At 41.9% G+C, this 20665-nt stretch overlaps 1 protein-coding gene across 1 annotated transcript in view; it reads right to left on the bottom strand.

Annotated features, from left to right (window-relative positions):
- MMD (monocyte to macrophage differentiation associated) overlaps positions 1-18966 on the bottom strand; it is a 534703-nt gene extending 515737 nt beyond the window's left edge. The window contains exon 1 of the mRNA XM_086930869.1: positions 18755-18966. The gene's annotated coding sequence lies outside the window, so the exon portion shown is untranslated. The remainder of the gene's footprint in view (positions 1-18754) is intronic.
- Between the last annotated feature and the right edge of the window lie 1699 nt (positions 18967-20665).

Below are 20665 nucleotides of genomic sequence, written 5' to 3' on the forward strand. Positions count from 1 at the left end.
ACAATCATACCTTTTCTTATTAACTTCTGTACTTCTGCATCCACTAGTTCTGTTACCCTTGAATTTAATCTTATCATAACCGGGCATTGATGTTAAAACGGTTCTTAAATGAAGTCTATGTGATACTCCATAGCCCTCTGAAAAACCCACGGGTCCTTTGATATCGCACCCCAATTGTGATAAAATTGAGCAAGTCTTACGCCCAACTTTACATGGATAACAAAAGGGTCTAGACTTACCTGAGCCTCTTGACCTTCTACTCCCTCTCAAGTTTGCTCTCTGCCTTTGAGGGTAAAGGTTTACCGGTTGACAACCACCTTGTGTCTAGTACTGGTAACCTCCAAACCCTCTTAAAAGTGAGGCCCTTGTAATTCCTTGTCCACAGCTGGGGAAACTACCTCTATTTCGCCCGGCTCCTCAAAAAACATGACGGTTAAAGACCTTCTTAATTTCTCGTTGCGACTTCTGTAATGAGCTGAAAGCCCCCACATATTTAGACAGATCTTTTATAAATGCTTCGTCAAACAACATTCCATTGGCCTCCAAGTCACCTTCGTTATTGGGTAATTCAGCCAATTTCAGATCAATCTTGAGAAGGATACTTTTCCTTCTCTCCGCCGAGAAGGCTGTGTTTGCATTGCCTAGCAAACAAACAGCTCTTTGAATCCATTTTCTGAGTTCTTCCACATACAGGTCTCTCTTCCCCACATAAGCCTCTTTGGCATATCAAAAGAATTTATGAGAGGACCTGTTAAATCCAGGAGCCTGTCTTGACACATTCTTAAACCTTTGTCCAAACCCTTCCTAGGATCTTTACCTCCTTTCCCTATAAATGCTATTATCTTAGCATGTAGATCTGGTGTAATTCCTATTTATTTAGCCAAATTAGGTTGTGGACAGTCAGACCGAAATCTTAATCTTACATCCTTTGGAATTTGTTTTCTTAACCATAGTTCCACATACTATGCCATGTGTGGAGCTGGGCTCCATTCAGGTGAAATAGGATGTTTTAACATCAATGGGTCAAACAAAGACTCTCCAAGAGGGTCCATGACCCCACAAAGGCTCTCCACCTTTGCAGATAACATTGTCCCCAGACCCTTACCTTTCTCCACTATTTCTACCTCTGAATGAAATTCTGAAGAGCAACTCATCTCCATTTCTGCACTTCCAGATGACTCGTCACAGAGTATAGTAGTATGTTTTCTACTATTTTTATTTTTATATTTTGTGGTTAGTTTACCTCTTCCAAGGTCCCCATTTGTGTCCTCAACACTACCTTTTTCCGCATGTTTACGAAGACCTCTGTCTGTATGCGCAGGCTTTGTTCTCTTACTCTTGTAACCTGTATCATCTAAATTCTTCCTTTTTCTACTTGCTTTTCCTTCCTTGGTTGCTACCTGCTCAGGCCCCTCACCAGCAGACCAGAAACGTTCAACTTGCGAAGAGCTACCTTTATTCTGAATAAAATCTTCACATTTCTTATCCATCTTCCTGTCCAAGTCTGATGCGAATATTATTAAGCATTTCACTCATTTTATTCTCAATACTCATTTCACTCACATTTGTTTCTGACATCATTTAAAATATATATATATATACCTTTGCTTAACCAAACCAACCCTGTATTATCAAGTTCTTTCTTTAAAAAAATTATTCACATGTAAAAAACAAGTTTCTAAATATCCAAATATACCCTAACTCTAAAACGTTCACTGTCAGAAGAAGTAACGCATCAAATCTACCTCCAAAAATAAATAACCTGTTTTTCTTCAATTTGCGACCCTAAAAACCAGGCAGTAAAAGTCTTGTCAGTATCATACAACGAGAAACTGACTCAAGCACTCGTACAACAAGAGACTGACTCGAGCGCTGGTGCACGCAAGCTCAACGTGAGCATGTGCGTCAGCGTCATCCCTATACTAATTAGCGCGTTCACCACACATCCATGAACTCGTGCAGATGACTCACTCTATGACGTCTGCTAACAGCTCACGCATAGCAATGTTAAGACCTTGCTTATTTTTTTTTTTTAATGTTTCCAAAACTATACGTATATTTATAAATCCGATTTCATAATCGCTCGGCTTTCCTGAATAACGCGACTCGCTCCAAGTCAAAGATATACTTCAAACTATCCATTACGAGATGCCCGCACTCAACAAGACTGACCAAATTTACACGTAAAAATCTCCGGTAACCCTACAAACTACTCCAAATCTTGAACTATCCTCACTTTCGTTTCTCTAGAAATGGAATATTGTGACAAGCGATCATCTAATTAAATAATCCTAGTCTAGATAAAGACGAGAGAGCTAATACATTTCTAAAGCATGCAACTACAGGTCAAGCTCATTCATGCAGGATCACAAAACATTCTAATATTGCTCTAATTTAATATACATATACTATATTAAAATAAAATCATTATTAATTATTAAATCAAACAAGAGAGTCGGCAGACAAGACTTATCTATGTGGGCAGCAGCAGGTTAAAGTTCTTAATTTTTTAAAGGTGCTGCTGTGGGTGGCACAATAAAGGAAGACTGCAATAATCTTAGCCTCCGGTCTTGTTATAAAATTACAATTGCTTCTGACAACCTAACTGTAAGTCCCTAGAATAAGGTAGGGCATGTTGGTTTAGAAGCCCAGCAGATTTAATCCACTTAACTGTGCACTGCTGTGGTACCTGATGCAATTTTAAAAGTGAGCCCTGTCTTGCAGGCTGCTCTTGAAATAAAACTATGCCAAAATTCAACTTTGGAATTAAAGGTAGTTCCAAAGTTTAAGACTATCTTATTTTACATATAAGTTGCCCCTAAGGTCTACCCTAGGTGCCCCATGGGTAGATTGCCATGTTAATGTAAGCAGGGACACTATAAAATATGTTTGATAAGTCCAGGTGAGAGAAAAAATGCCAATTACATTTTTCTTCATTGTAGTGTAATAGCTCTATTGGTTAACATGGGAAGGCTTTAATTAACCTTAATAAAATCTAACTATTGGCAGGAGTGTGCTAAAGTAATTATTTAAAGTATGAAAATGATAGTTGCAAAAAATCCAGCAACTTGCCGAAGTTGGATTTATTATAAATATTACAGAAAAGAAGTTATAGAACTTGCTTTTCTGATGTGTCTGAATTCATCCCTGTAGCAGCCTCTACTGGTTGGCAATCCTTTGACAGGCTGATCCAAGCACTCTTGATTAGGTGTGAAGTGACCTGGGCTGAGACAAAGGAGACATCTGGTGGGAGACGATCTGATGCTGCAGAGCAAATAGCTGGATAGCCAAACTAGTCTTCAAAGGGAGAAAGCCAGTGAGGACAGGAACCAGGCCGACCCCCTCTTTGTGCACCCCGGCCAGATGGGAGCCCCTGTCATTAATTTAGCAGAGTGGCTGGAAGGGGGTGTTAGCGAAAGTTAGCCACACCTTTAGAATGGGTTACCCAGACCTGAAGCTCCAGGAGAGATTTTCTCCATTTTGGATTTTATGATACTCTGCACCCCAGTGGTCATGGGTGCCCCCTGATTTCCTGCCCAGAACACTGGATAAATATAGGTGAGCTGCTCAGCCTGGAAGAAACAAGAAAAAGTAGGACTACCCTGCTGAACCTGTGGCCTGCACCAAGAGGACTGCACCTGCTGCACACTTTGGGCTTCAGCAAAAGAAGTACTTTGCATGACTCTAAAAGTTTGAGGAGTGGACTCCCTAAAAGCGAAAGGTTAAAAGAGCTCTACCTGCATCCTTTCCACCAAGAGGAACCCAGCTCGACAGCTTTCAGTGGACGTTTAAGGATTTGGCCAGGTGCAGTGTGGGTTTTGTAGTCCAAACTTCCCAAGGAGCAACTCAGAGATTCTGGCACCTTGGATTGGTGTTGTGAACCCTTAAAGAGCTCAAAGGGACCTTCTGTGAGAAGATCTAGAAAATTGGAATCATTTGGAGAACTTTTGTGGAAACGCTCCATAAGTTGGCTGACCGGTCGTCGAGAGTCAAGCCACTGACTTCAAACTGCGACACAGCCTGAAATTCAGGTTTGCACCGCAACAAGACTTCCGGGAGTTGACCGGGGCATTGCGCTGAGCCAAGCCGCCATCGTCAAACTGCAAGCCAACCTGAAGAGGAGACCTGCTCGGCGTTAAGAGCAAAATCCCCAAAAAAGTGACTAAGAAGTCAGACAGTAAAACTTGACCAGGGCCTACCACTCATTATACCTGATGCTCACTCCATTGCAGTAGGCCTGAAGCTTTGACAGTTTCAAGCACGACCAGATGTCCCAAGTTGGTGCTTTTGGCTTTTAAGCACTATGAAGTGTTAAAACTTTAAAAATTCATATCTCCGTTTTCCTACATTGGATTTTTGTCATGTTGGTGTCTATTTAATCATAAAAATATTTCTTATTTTTATAAATTGGTGTTTGGAGTTTTATTGTGTGTTGTGTCTTATTTAATGTATTGGTCTTCTTGAATGCTTTACATGCCTGTCTCCTAGATTAAGCCTGACTGCTCGCAGTCAAGCTACCAAGGGTTGAGCAAGGATTCATTTATTGCGATCTTGACTGGGCTTTATTTGAAATTATGTGGTGTTATTACTAGTTGTAGATACCTACCTGCACCTACTAATAAACCCCCTTCCAACAGTTATGATATGGCATATTGTTGCCATGTTACATATCTATTATTTTAAAAAACATGTATGTTCTGATCACAGAGAAATTCCGGCTCATTTATTTATTTATTTATTTATTTTTGAAATTTTTATTGCGCTAACAAATACCCTAGGGTGTCCCGGCGCATGTGTGAGCTAGCAGGACCATATTAGTAGAGTTCACTGGTCAAACAGCCATGTCTTTACGAGCCTCCGGAAGCTCATCAGGTTAGGGGCATTTTTGATATTTAGTGGAAGAAGGTTCCAGAGTTTTGGTGTGGCCACTAAAAAGCGACAGTCTCCCCAAGTTGCCGTTCTAGTTCGAGGTACAGGAAGAAGGCAAGTGTTGGCGGATCTCAACAGTCTTTTGGGGGTGTACAGCTGGAGTGCCTCAGTCAGGAATTTGGGTCCTGTGCCATGCACTGCCTTATAGGCAATGCAGAGGGCCTTGAACTTAATACGGCTCTCTACTCTGAGCCAGTGAAGCTGACGGATGGCAAGAGTAGTAGGCTGGCGGCGAGGGATGTTTAAAAGAATTCTGGCAGCCGCATTCTGTACCGACTGTAACTTTGACAGCACAGATTTCTGGGTGTTGAGGAAGAGGGCATTTCCATAATCCATTTTGGAAAATACCAGAGTGGTAACTAAAGTCTTCCCGGCAGAGGAGGGGAGATAAGGCAGTAATTTCTTTATTTTCTTTAGCGTGAAGAAGGCAGAGGAGACAACCTTGTTAACATGAAGGTTGAAGGTTAGTTTGCTATCGAAGATGACTCCCAAGTTCCTCGCTTTTACCACTGGGACAGGTGGAGAGCCCAGTTGTTTGGGCCACCAGATGGAAGACCATTCTGGGGCGAGGTTGCCAAAGGTCATAACCTCGGTTTTATCCGAGTTGAGCCTTAGGCAGTTGGAGGACATCCACGTACTGACAGCAAGCATTGCTTCCTGAAAATTAGCTGCCACTGCTGTGCCGTTCTTGTGGATCGCCAGCACCAGTTGGGTATCGTCTGCGTAGGAAGTTAATCGCACCCCATAGGCCTTTATTACCCTCGCTAAGTCCGCTACGTAGATGTTGAATAACGTGGGACTTAGCGAGGAGCCCTGTGGTACTCCACATGGTAGTGCAGAGACGGGAGAGTAGAAATTGCCCAACTTGACTGTCTGGGTGCGGTCGGTCAGAAAAGATGAAATGAGGTCTCTAGCCGAACCGTCAATCCCCAGAGCTGTGACATGGTCGACCAAAATAGCATGGTCGACCGTGTCAAATGCAGCCGATAGATCCAGAAGAATTAAGATGGCCGTTCCTCCCTGATCCATGATGGTTCTGATTTCATCAGAAGCTTTTATTAAAGTGGTCTCCGTCCCGTGTCCCTTCCTAAAGCCAAACTGCGTTTCGTCTAAGAGTTGGTGCGTGTCGACGAACTCTGAGAGCTGTATATTCATCAGGGCTTCGCAAATTTTGGCCGGGAAGGGAAGACAGGCAATTGGTCTACAGCTGACCGGAGCGGAGGGATCCAGGGAGGGCTTCTTCAGAAGAGGCTTAATCACTGCCTTCTTCCACGGGGCTGGATAACATCCGGTTTGAAAGGCAGTGTTACAGATTTCCATGAGTGGATGGGAAATCACCTCACTTAAATTAGCCATCACTGAGGGAGGGCATGGGTCCAGAGGGGATCCAGACTTGGTGATGGAAATGAGTCTGCTAATTTGGTCTTCAGAGGTGTCAGCAAAAGAAGAAAGATGGTCATGGTTATTATGGGGAAGTTCCTTATTGCTGGCAGTGGATCTAGCTCCTGAATCTCCACCAAAGGATGCATAGATATCTGCCACTTTAGTAGTAAAAAAGGTGGACAGTGCGTTACAGAAGAGTTGGGAGGGTTCTACTCCGAGACCCGATGGAGGTGTAGATAGGGAGTTGACCACTGAGAACAGTTCTCTGGCCGAATTCCTGGCATTGTTTATTTGGGTCGAGAAAAAAGTCATTTTCTGAGTAGTGATGGCCTTTTTATATATGGTTAAGGCATCTTTGTAAGATTGCTTAGCACTGGGGCAATAGGATTTCCTCCAGTGTCTTTCTAAATTCCGACAATGTTGTCGGTGAAGTCTAAGCTCCTCTGTATACCATGCCGCCGAAGGCGACCTTCTGTTAGGTGGAATGGACTCATCTATATACTGTCAATTGTTCTTTTTCAATATAGATCAGTAGTGTATGAATCACAAATGTTGTGCCCCCATTTCTCCAAAGGTATGGCGTAAGAACTGAATTAATGCTGTAAGTCTAATTTTTCCCACCTATCCTGCCATGCCACTTTCTCACCAACTAGCTGTTTGATCTAGAGGCTAGCTGAAGTAGACTCTTTGTCACTGCATTACCTTGGAACCACAAAAAAAGAACCACATTCTGCATATGACATAGTTACACATCGTCCAGTTCTAACCATGACAACCTTTGTAGGTAGAAGGTGATGGGTATGGCGGTGTAACATTTGAGTTGGTAGAAACACCCTCATACTCCTTCTCCCTGAAACAGGTTGATTCTAGAAAATGTGGTATGATTCAAGCAAATACCATGTGGATAGGGTATAAGTGCGTCCAGCACTTCAATCAGTATGGAAAGTTGTGGGAATTTCCCCAGGATGCAAACCAGGCATACCACACCCAGAATGGTGGTGTACAAAAAGCTTCCAAAGTGGCAGATGCACTCTTTCAACCAATTAGTGCTTTGCAAAAATTACACACTTGATTGTAAACAGAATCCACAAAATGGGTTTCTTTCAAGAAGGAGAAAAACTGATTTATTCACCACTGAAGAAAGGGTACCAAGTGGTACACTGTCACACATGCTCGATAACAATCTATGACAATTAAACTACCATGTTAAACAAAGTCATTCAAGGGTATATGCACCCACTCTAACAGAGTACTAAAATGCACCAAGCCTTCCAAGGGATTATGAGTTGCTTTAAAATCTAAATGTTGTCAATAAAATAAAAATGTTGTTGAGATATGGTATTTCATCCTCAAACACTTTTCGTTGTATCTCATACTAATTTTCAAATGTATCTAAGGTACTCAACTCATGACATATAGCACCTAAATACAAAAATTCTAACACAGAAAACACACACAAAGGCAAGAAACATTATAACAAATAAAACGTTGGAGAGATATTTACAGGAGATTAATGAACAATTAGTTCATCAGGGGTGAGAGGCTGAGTGCAACAGAAAACAGTTTAACAATCACAACCTATGCCAGCACCAGTTTGTCTACCCATTTACACATTGATGTTTCATGTTTGAACATCAGTCAAGCAGCCAATAAGTGCTACAGATAATGATTACAAGACGAATCATCGAAAATTATTAAGTAGCCTAACAGGAAACTAGTAGTCAAAATGTTTAAACCTCAACTCAAGAAATTTGAACATCAAGGTTTACAAAGAGGATTATCTTTTATGGTTACACACAATATATAATATTGTTTGAAACAGAGATTTAAATGTTTTAATGCATGTGTTAGGTGAGACAAAAATATTTGTTCACCTCATTGGAGGAAAATATTGCTTCCGTTTAACCACCACAATATATTACATTTTTCTGGAAAAATGTGGTCAGGTACTTCCACACCCGGTTTGGATCCAATAAACCCTATCCACTAATAATCAGGTATAGCGCAAAGGTAAGTTTTCTTTGTTAGAATTTGATGTTGTCTGTCGCATCCACCCCTCACCCCAGTTCTTCCCTGCATCGGCCGAAACTGGGCAGCATACTCAAGGATCGCCGAGGGTAGCAAAAGCTCTAGCTACGCCACTGAGAGTAAAACTAAACTTGCATTATTGGATTATTGCATTCTGCAGACTTGTAGTCAGGCTGCTAGTATAATATTTATTCTTACATTCAATTTCTTTTCTTACAGTGTTGTTTACAGTTTGTAGCCATTCTATCAATTATTTTATGACATACCGTGATATTGTTATTGTTTTATTCATGTAAAGCCTCAGTCTCTCACTGACTGCTCTACACAACCTTAGTAAATTCCTTACATTTCTCTTTAATCCTCCAATGTGCCCCTGCGTGAAAAGACAACATGGCAATCTAGAGCATTTTAAGGAACTTATTCTTACTCCTGCACATATTTTCCACAAACATTTAGTCCACCGAAAGGACATTGTGGCAGTCCCACCAACATCCAGCGTAGCGGTCTTACCGCCACATTACTATTGGGTCGGTGAGACTGCAGTGGGCGGAGGGAAAGACCGGCACATCGGATAGGTTCTAAAAGCCATCAGAGCATCGATCTGACCATAATCCCTGCAATGGGGCAGCGCTGGTAGTCGCATTGTAATCGGGCAGGTGGAACCACTAACACATAGTCGGTTGGACACCTGCCCGAAATGATGGTGATCAGAAGCTCTTGCGGCCGCCTTCGTAATCAGCCCCAAAGTGGTGGTGTAATAATAGAATTATAGGATTTTTCCCTCTTTCTTTTCTTCTTCTTGTCGATTCCTTTTATTTTACTTCTGTTTCCAATATGCTTTTATTTTTGCACCTAGTGTAACATTTCTTCTTATGTTCAACTTCTGACGGTATTTATATTGTTATATACTTTGGGTATAGTTTATGGCTACTATATGCATTATATTATTGCATCATTTAATAAGTTCATGGTTTTAAATATGTAAAACGTCATTAAACTTAAAAAGAAAGTTTCATGCCTGCTAAGAAACAATAAAATGTGAGTAAGAAATTCTGATTGCTGACTGATATCGTATAAAATGAGGTAAAATAGATTTAGGGAAAAGGTGTTTTTTTTTCAGACATGTCATGTTTCAAACACTTTCACAAGCACATAGCTGTCCATAATGTTACCCGGCCACTTCCCCATAAATCCTGTAATAAAATGTCCCGTTATTTCATCTTGATCGTTAGGATAACTCTCTTTTAACATGTATTTGTTTTTTCCAGGGTACTCTGCAGTGAACTAAAAGAATTACTTTGTACACCTAGGGCCTGATGTAGGTAAATCTTTTTTACCACTTCATAAATACCGATTCATACCGAATCGGTATTTAAGAAGTGGTAAAAAAGAGAAGGGCAGATGTAGGTAATTTTATTTTAAAAATTACCGAATCGGAAGGAATCGGTATTTACCGATTCGGTAAATACCGAATCGGTAATGCCCATTGATTCCTATGGGCATTGAAGCCCATAGGAATCAATAGGCATTACCGAATCGGTATTTACCGATTCGGTAATTACCGATTTCTGCAAGGGTGCAGGGGGTGTCACTTTGACACCCTCTAGCACCCCCAATACTGGCTTGTGTGCCATGTGGCACACAGACATGCCCTAAGGGCATGTCTGTCTGTCACATGGCATAGGTGTGCATGCACACATGTGCATGCACACCTGGATTCGGTATTTTAACACCCAATTGGATTGGGTGTTAAAATACAGAATCTGAAAGGCCTGTGGGATTCAGAAGAGTCCCACCTACATCTGGAAGATACCGAATCGGTAAAAATACCGATTCGGTATTTTACAGATTCTGTAAATTTACCGATTCGGTAAATATACCGAATAGGTAAATACTGGCCCCCTACATCTCAAAGTGCCAAATACCGGTCGGAAACGGCCGATTTTGGCCGTTTCCGACCGGTATTTGCCACCTACATCGGGCCCTAAGACTTGCCTTTAAACTCCAGCTATGAGCTGAAGGGAGTTTGGAGAGTGGAATAAAATGAAAGCACGCCACAGAATATATCCTGATAAAATCCTTTTCTACTATAGTAATCCACTCAGACAAAAAGACAAGACAATAACACCAAAGCCAGCACATGCCCATCTACCATGAAAATCCAACACAGATTGACTTCGCTGCATTAGTTGGTTGTTCCCTTGCTTTCTAGATCTGTGTGTAACCCACAAGTCGCGGTCTAACATACCTGAGGGAGCAATGGATTAGAGATAAGTCATTTGTATAGCACACACAAAAGCTTGAATGTATATTGCTGCGTTTAATGTTATATATTATTACAATGAAGCTAGTTGTAACTGCTTCGTAAGGGTGCAATGCAGAACGGACAGGATATATAAATGTCGCAGGCAGATCACACATACAGCACTGCAGCAGGTGCATGAAACCACTCAGCTGTGCTGTCGAAGATAAATGTTATGTGAGTGAAGGATGAGAAGTTCATTTAGATCAAATAACAAACAGATTTGCCTTGTGGTGTTTTCAATTTACAGATATCAATAATATCCATCTCAAAGTTAGTACTGCTAGCAGCAGAGCGTGGAGAGAATGGGAGCTATGCTATTAGAATATTCCATCCAAAAATACCCCTGCATTTCCTAGAGACTTCCTCCTCAACTCACGCCATCAGCGGCTGAGGTGGTGCCGCTCTGATGACCTCCACCCTCAGTAGTAATATCTCACTCTTACAAGGCTGCTCTATACTACATTTGGAGCCTGGAGGAGACTTGTATAGAACCAACAGGCAGGACTGTTATTGCTGAAAGACTTTGTAATACATTTTGCCTTAGAAGTTTGGAAATAGACAGCCAACGACCGTTTCAGAAGTTAACTGTGAATGCTGTTGTATAAGAGAGCATTTGTCCAAGTAGCACCACCTCTCATCGGGGAACATCCTTTACAACGCAACTTTTACCACGCAGAGCTGTTACAACGCAGGTTTTACTACTCATACCATTACAACGTATTACAATGGGGGGCGCTCTAGGATAAAGAATACGTTTAATTTACTATCCAACACCTTCCCTAGTGTCCACGGGGACTGGAGTTGGAATAGTAAATTAAACTACTCACTATCCAGCACCCCAAAGTGTAATGTGTTGTAATGGTATGCGTAGTAAAACCTGCGTTGTAACAGCATGCGTGGTAAAAGCATGCGTTGTAACATCATACATCCCCTCTCATCATCTGAACGTTAGGCCTTTCAGTTCCTTGAAACAGCCTCTATTGCAGAGTTTATAAACCATTCCTAACAAAGTATAACCCACATTTTGAGTCTATTCAAAATGGGGATACCCAGGCTAAATTAATATAGAACAGTCATTGATCAAATACTTAATTTTACATGAGGTAGAGTCTGAAAAAAAGAACTGATCACACCTGGCCATCACTGGAAAGTGCTATAAATGCTGGGGTAAAGCCAAGTGCAGTACGTTTTCTTTAAAAGGATATTCACTTTTTGTTCTTGTTGTGATTTCGTCCTTGCTAATCATTTTTTACCTTTCCAATTTCTGAATCAAAAGCTCTCTCCAACCACCTTATCTTTCACTTTTGTAAAGAACTTCTCTACTTAGGTTAGTCTTCCTTTTGAGAGCTGCTGCCTCAACCGCGGATTGAGCGCAAGGACAGGAGTGCTATCAGAAATCAGTTACAGCATCAAATGTGCAATCTAATGGAAAAAGCAGACATACTTTGCACTTTGTCTGGCGTAATGGACTTCACGCGATATTTACTGTAGTTTGGGATACAAGGTTAAAAAGGGCTGAAGAATGGAGGTCAGTGTAAGTGAAGACAACCATACTTAAAAAAAATGTTAAGTATAAGATAAAGAGAACAAGGGTTTTCACTGATACAAGTTAACCCATTACCAATCATTACACATTTTCCATTTGTAAATACTATATTCCCTATTTACTGATCGGTTATTATGAGCAGGTGTTGTGGTTAGTATGCAAAGGGCGATAAATAATGTGATTAATGGCAGAGGGGCTTGTTTATGAGAGGCTTGTGATCCCGGAACATCACTTTTTTTTTACACTCTGGCGGCGTAAGCCTCTAAATCATATCCAGGAGGCGACACAAAGCCACTCTGCGTGGCTTTGCATGGACACATAGATATGGAATAAGACAAAGCAGCCCAAGTAGCTGCCTTGCCTTACTCTGCATCAAAGGAGGCGTTCCATGGGTGTTGCGGTCGGCTTTCCCACGCAACACCCATGGATTTTGACGCTACCCCAGATTTACTTATTCACATAAAGCTGGGGCAGCGCCAAAACCTTACACCTCCCCAGAGCAGGCATAACGTAGAATTTCTTTTTTTCTTGTTTTATTTTTTTCCATGTGTGTTGCATTCTGCAGCCCACATAGAAAGAGTAAAAAGCCTCTCGGGATTGGAGGGGCACCTTCCTGCACAAAAACAATCCTGCCTGCAACAGAGGCACTCTGCCACATGGTGCAAGGGTGCCTACGTTGGTGCTAAGCAACACATTGTGCACCAGTGCAGTGGGAAAGGACAGGAATGCATTGGATTGCATTAATATGGTGCATTCCTGCAGCTTCACATTGGTGTACATCAGCGCAGCAAGAAGACTTGCAGCGCTGCCCTATATCAATTTTTCATAAATGAAGCCCAGGTACCCTACAAATGTCAAGTAGCAGCCTCTATTATGGTTTTGAATTTTGATAAAGACAGTAATTTGGCAGGAGCAAGAAAAAACAAGTGAATAGGAATAGTCTACATTTGAGATCAGTAGCAATATGAGGACATTGTGTCTTCATTAACGCATACGGATTCTGCAGAAAATAAATAAATCAGTTGCCACACAAGCTTAATAAAAGAATGACATATTTCTGTATGTCACCTAACTCACCTACAGCCAGCAACAAAAACACATTATTTAATGTCTATTATTGTGCAGCAGTGATTGGAGGTGGGTTAGGGTATCATCCCGTTCTCTCTGTTTCGAGGGTCTAATGCATTTTACCACCTCCAGCCTCTTCTTTAAGATGGTACGAAAATATCAATAAAGAACTTTTAGAATCTTCAGATTGAGCATAATTTCTCAGTATTCCCTTCAAAAAAGACATATTTCACAGTTGGTGATGCCGTAGAGGCGAGATTCCCACAAACAGGGTAATTTAGATAGTAGTAAACAACACTGGCAAACCCCCTAGGTCTGGCTTTTTGTTAAGGAATGTGTTTTGGTAATAATTGTTTAGTTTGTTGCCCTCAGTTATCCTAGACAAAACAACCTATAATGTAGGAACATCTCAGGCTACAACAATATGAAAGCTGTAAGTAGGATCCCATTGCTGAATAGACTGTGTCAATAGAAGTAAGCTGTTCTCTAGCAAAAGAGTAATATGAAAAACAGTGAGAATTTGAAACTTGCATTATGAAAGTCATAAACAGTACAACATTGCTTAGTACATACTATTGACAGAGGCCAGCATTTCCATTGCATCTTTAAGAAAGCCTATATGTGCCCATGCCGTTACTTTCTGAACAAAGAAATCTGTAAATCCAAAAGCTACGATCACGTACAAGTAAAAAAAACATTAGCATAACCAATAGGTCTCGCTTTTGGGACCTTATAAGTATTTAGTTATGTTGCACAGTATCCCTGGTGCAACAATATCAACCTTTGCATGGCTAAACACTTATAAAGTCCCAAAGGTGAGATCTATCGGCTTGGCTGGGATTTCGTTTTTGGGGTGCTGCGCTGAACTGCATAAGGCAGGGTGGAGGATGTGCCTAAACTAGAATTGATGTTAAGTTATGGATCTATGTGTGTGGTCGGTGATCCCTGCACCTTGAAGCAGTAATAGGTATGTATGTGCTGCAGTGCCCCACAGACTTAAGTTGGCAGAACTGTGTGTTTATGGCAACTCAGGAGAGGGTTCTGCACAATGATTCCCGTGTGTCGGAATCTATGGATCACTGGACATGTGAAGAGCAAAGACCCCATGCACAGCAGGAAGTGGTGCATGGCGATCCAAGGTGTGCAATACACGGATCGGAGTCTGTTAGTGTAGCAGTGAGTCTTCGCACAGCAGGGGGTTGTGCAGTGTGAACCCAGGTGTGCTATTACACAGATGCACAGGTCGGAGTCCGTTAGTGCAGCTGCGAGTCCACCTTCCACAGCAAGGGGTGCAGTGAGACCACACACAGGAGAGGTGCAGTAAGTGCACCGTGTTGTATCCTGAGATGATTGCTGGGCTAGTTTATTTGTGGGGTTTACACATCCCGGGTGAGTTCTGTGAACCCCGGTGACGTGGTTAGGATGGACTTTCCCGCACTGCGCAAGCACGCCAAATGAAAGGGTGTATGCGTGCGTGACCGGTGTCCGAGCCGCCCGTGCGCCGACACCAGTTACTCGCACCTTCTGTGTCCTGCCTGTTATTCAGCGGGCTACACACGCACATGCAAGCACCCCGGCCTCGCGGGCTAATTAACATTACTGCGCACTCAGCTGACATCGAGTGCTGTGGTAAGAACATCACACACTGTGCACAGAAGGGGGTGCAGTGAGATCACGCACAGCAGGGGATGCCGAGTGATGGTAAAGTCTGGCCTTTAGCTTCACAGCCTGGAGTTGTACGCATTGTTCCCACAGTGTGTCCTACTGCTTTGAGCACAGCCTTTGCAGTCCTTTCTCCTCTTCCTCCTCTGTTGGAGCAGTTTCTCGATTTTCCGCGCTCTGTAACTCTACCCAAACTCAAGCTGCTTTTGATAGAGGTTGCGAGTGGGGCCCGTGGGGGGGGTAGGAAGGGGGGAGTACGGGGTAAGGTTATGATCGACACCAGTTCATGGATGGAGGCCTGTTTTATTAATAGTCGCTTCTCTGGAAGGCCCAGCACCCTGCGCGCTGGCGTGCGGGGGGGTCTGTACAGCAGAGCGCATGCGCAAATCTGTGGTGAATGGGGAGTGGGGGTAAAATGGGGCATTGAGGGATTTAAGGTTTGCGGACATAAAAAGGAGCAGTGATTGTCTTGAAGGGTCTGGTGCATCAAATTTGTTCCTCGTTTATATAGAGGGGTAGAGGGGGAGGGGTGGAGGAGGCGAGAACAAGGAGAGGAGAACGCAGCAGGGGAAGTGCGGCCTTTTTCCCTTACTGGAGCGAGCAGGGGCACCATATGTTTGCAAGTTAATTACAAACATATGTCCCCAAAGCTCACTCCCGCAAGGGAATCGCCAAACTTGCACACATTGCCATTGAAAGCAATGCAAAGCGTGCACGTTTTTGGCCTAAAATTCGAACCAATTCCAAGGGGTCTCTTCTATGCAGCGCATGCGTGCTGCGTAGGCGAGACCTAAAAAATAATGAACAAGGATGAATAGTAAATAACACTGTATTTTTATGACCGGCTACCAGTAGCGGCTCGTGGAGGGAATGCCACGGGGCGGGGTGGGGGGTAGTAAACTCCGGCTCACGACCAACCGGAGTAATGTAAACAAATAAATAGATAAAACAAATTTCATTGATCGTGCTGAAATACTAAAAGTGTTTCAGCACGTGCAATGAAATTCATTTTATTCCTTTATTTATGTACATTATTCGGGTCGGCCGTGAGCCGGAGTTTACTACCCCCCACCCTGCACCTCCCCCGCCCGCCCCATGGCACTCCCTCCAAGAGCTGTTACTGCAGGCTACGTTATCTATGCAGCACGCTCTACCTTAATAAAACAAACATAAACCAGCAATTAAAATGTGATCACAACAGCAAATGAATACATCAAAGAACACACACTGACTAAATTACAAGCTACATGTCAGGTTGCATCTGCAGTCTAGCAAAGGGACTACCTGCTGCCCATATCACAGAGCCTAATGGTAACACGCATGGTAAAAGGCAAACATCCACCATATGTCATGGCTTTTATGGTCAGTCCATCCAATCAATTGGAGGCTATTAAAAATACATGAAAGTCGATGGCTGAACGGAGCTGAACAAGAGTTCACTCTCTGTATTACTTAATGGTTGATGACATAACTTCCAAACATTTAAAGTTGCCCAAAGCCAGAGCTAATGAGGCCACACACTGTATTTGGATTTATTTTCTCAGGAGCAGCATTTTACAGTCGAATGCAAATTACGCTCTTTAATTTAAAATCTTTTAGTAACTTGTAAAGCAAAACAAATGCAAAAAAGCCTACATAATACATGAGCACAATGGACACTAATGCTTGTTGCGTAGATGTAAAAAAATAAAAGGTGCAAACCTTGTAGTACAAACATCCAGCAGTAATGCTATTTGCACCAGGACATTTTTGCACCTAGTGTTTGCATTGGACTTGATGACCTCAATTTGAAGTGTGAAAATTCATACTCAACGTCATTCTCAGCCACAGAGCAGCATGTCAATTTTTTGTTTATTATTGCCCTTCCCGGTTCTTATAGAAAAAGTTAAAACGGAATGTACACGAGAAACCATTTACATCGTAGAGGATGAGTAAACTAATTAATTGCAACTAAAGCGGAAAATACACAAATAACTAAAACAAATGTAACAATGAAAATGTCAAGAAAAAACAACCTATTTGAGTTAAACAGATTGCTATCAATTAAAAAGTATTAGTTGAAACAACTGGTCTTCTGAAATACACACCCCAGCATTGATATCAAGGGGTATGATCAGGGTCACTGGAATTATGCGATTGTGCGGCCATGGCGACTTTCGCATAATCACAATTTGTCTCATTTGCCACATAATGCATCATCTGCTGCATAATCTTCAGATTTTAACACCTAAAAAATTTTGTTCTAGCTCAAACAGTTCAAAAGTTACTAAAAATGCAGCAACACTTGTTGATGCGCAGCGCACAGCTTTTTGCAAATCTTGGCTAGTCACCATTCTGTTCCTTATTGTTATATTGGGTATTAAACTTATACTAATGAGGTACCACCAATGCACTTGCAGTGTTACAGGTTTAAAGATGACGAAATAATGAAGTAATACTTTTATTATGCAGCATAATGTGACTTTTATTCACATAATTTGCTCAACCCTGCCTCATAATTTGACCATCCCTTGCCTGATTGTCGCGTTGGCCCTGGCAAGGATTAACAGATAATCTGAAATTACTTAGTTACGTTTTTCTTTCAAGTCAAGTCAAGTCAAATTTGCTTTATTCGAGATAAAAAAACTCATAAAAGCATGATTATTAAAACCTCCATTTGTTAAAATAAATTCATTTCGGTTAACAATATTTAACAAATGTAAAAATACAATTCAAAGAAATTTGACAGCACTACTATTTAAAAAACAATCACAAAGTTCATATATTCCAAATGTTCCTAAAATCTCTATCATATACTTTGGGCATGAATTCAATACATCTTAAGATTTCTAATATCGTGTGTATACTATGGAAGATCATGTTACTAACAGATTTTTTTTTCTAATGGCCCAGACCCAGCCCAGGTATTTTGCGACTGCAACTGAAATAACAGGTAAAGTGCTAGTGCAAATTAATCTTAGCGCCACTCCGCTATCCCTTGTGCCTAACAGTCTACACACAGCTTTTAACCAAACTCATCTGGGGTATTATAGGCTATACATACAAAGAGAAGATGAGCAATAGTCTCGTTATCATCTTTACAGGCCGGGCACATTTTGGAACTACCTAGAGTCCATCTTCCAGTTAATGATCTTTTTGGGAGAGACCCTGCTCTGAGCTGCAAGTAGAGCTTCCTATCGCCTGGTTTTTTAATACCATCCCAATATGGCTCTAAACTGGGAAAAGATTTATATTCCAGAAAACGACCCTCCATAGTAGAGGGATCAGCACTGTTCCAATTCCGGTACACAACCAATTTCCAATATTTTTTTTTTAAGATAACCTTAGAAGGGAATGGAGTTGCCTCGGGGTTCTGCCACAGCCCCTTCATGCCCATTCCCACCAGAGTTTTACAAAGTTCCTTTAACCAGGTTATTTTGTGGAAATCATCATTTTTAATTACGTCCAAAAATCCCATGGCATAATGGGCAAGTTCAGGGGTTACCCAAATCCGTCGCCAATATAATATGGGGCGCAATCTAGTGATATCTACCAAGGCCTTCCTGCCTAGATCATATCGCAGTGGTTTCATCGGTGAGCTCTTGGGTAGACTAACAAGGTTTTTCTTTTAAATGCCATGCCTTACGCGGCCTTGCGATTGACAGACGTATAACATAACATAATATTACATACAAAAATAATATAACATTTATTTGCCCCAATTCGATGAAGACTTCTGTTGGCGCATTAAATCTAAAAATAAGCAGCAACTTTCTGATAGGAGTTCCCAGCCACCTTCTCTACCAATCAGGCGGCCCCCCTTTGATCACCCTTAGCGCGCGCACGAACGGTACCTGACAGGCATCAAACGGCGATCTCCGACTCTTCCCTTTCCAAACAGGCTGAAGAAGGACTTGCCATCGCCCTCGGTCGGTTTGCTTCCGTTTGCTGTAGCTTGCTGTGTTGGCAGGGGCGAGGAGTTCAAACTGAAACCGATACCCCTGCGAGTTAGCGAATGCTTATGCCGAGAGCAAATACTCAAATAGCCGAGGCCACCGGGTTTCTGGCATTTGAATGGAAAGCTTGAAAGGTAGTATTAGGAGGTGACGCAGGTAGCTATCCAAAGCTGTATTCGATGGCAGTGTGATGAGAGCCTGACAGCTGCCGCCTCTCGCAGTGACGTCATGCACGCCGAGACCCAGCAGCAAGCTAGGACAGAGGAGCTTTAACTGCAGCACTAGCAGTCAGCCCTTTTCCAGCCCCTGCTCCCCACCTTTCATATTCCTTGTTTTTCTCGCGTTATTCCAAATGCATTATCCAGTCTTTAATGAATAGATTATTACTTAAAATACTGCAATTAACTTTCCGTGATAGGACCATTTTGGAATGGAGCGGAACAAGATGGCAATTTGGAGGAACACTGAAGGAAAGACATCTAAGCAAAATACCACCATGAGCTCCTCTTCTACTGATCCTCAAAAGGTACATCGCCACGTGACATGGTCAATGCATTGATGTATCACCCAGGGAGTGGGACCCTGTCGTACATTGGCAAGTCGTGGTTAGTGTCGGCTGTAGGATTGGCTGAAATGCATCTTTTGCGGTCACCTAGTAGCAAAGCCATGATATGAAATGTCATGAAACCAAGCATTGGCAAAGGTAATCGGTTTATCTCATTGTGTAAGTGTTTATTGTGCAAGCTGTGTGGTTGTGTATATATATTTGACGAGTCAGTGCACAGACAGGAAGATTGTCAGATAGATGTGAGGGCAGATGCATGGATGAGTGAGTGGATGCTCGAGTGAGTTTGTCAGATATGTGAGTGCAGAATCAGCAAAGACATGGTGACATTGTTTAACAGTGCACAAATAAAGTGCATCTCTAGCAAGTAAAACGTTGGCAGTTATCAATGTGCACATGTTCTAAACAGGTAAAGACAGTAGTTGGAGTTTAAGTAAATACCTTGACGAGTTGAGCCATTGCCCTAAATAACAGTGTGGCTTTCTGTTTACATGCTCAAATGCCACCTTTGCCGTCTCAATTCCAACAATAATGTATGGGGTTTTTCTAGTATGGTGAAATACACATTTTAAGAGTGATGAAGAAAAATGAAAAAAGAAATGCGAGTGAATTTCAAGGGTTTTCCTACTTTCTGTTTTTATAAAGTAATACAAAAACATAGAGAAGAACACTACTGTCCCTCAAATATATAATAGGGTGCACCTCCTATAGTTTATAAAGATACATTTAAGGAAGCCAAGATCTTTACAGTCAAAAATAATGTATTTATTTTCTTTTTCCACTCTAATAAATTATACAACAAACAACACTGACCTGAAACACAGGTAGTGTGTTGGAACAGATGATTTTCTCATTCAAATATTAATTACGTTACATAACATATACAGATGCAGCCACCCAACCATCCTCTCAATACTGATAGACCTGGGAGATCCCGATGGACACATGAGAAATCTCAATCCAATCCTCGTTTACGTTTTTGCTGTACCCCGATTGGAGCTTCTGCTCGACCTTTGGGACCTTTGCCTTTATTATTATTATAGTTCCATTATAGGCACAATACCTCACCCACACCACAGAAAAATAGGCATGCATGAATAAATACACAGCATAACTTTTGTTTGGAGAAAATATTGCTGCAGGTTTGTTCCATACAAAAGTATGCAAATACGGTGGGTTATCTTACGGGCGATCTAAAGGCAGGCAGCTGTACCAACCTATGCTGCCCGCCCGCCTGATGAGTC

The sequence above is a fragment of the Lissotriton vulgaris genome, chromosome 7, assembly GCF_964263255.1.
Source record: "Lissotriton vulgaris chromosome 7, aLisVul1.2, whole genome shotgun sequence".
Lineage (NCBI taxonomy): Eukaryota > Metazoa > Chordata > Amphibia > Caudata > Salamandridae > Lissotriton > Lissotriton vulgaris.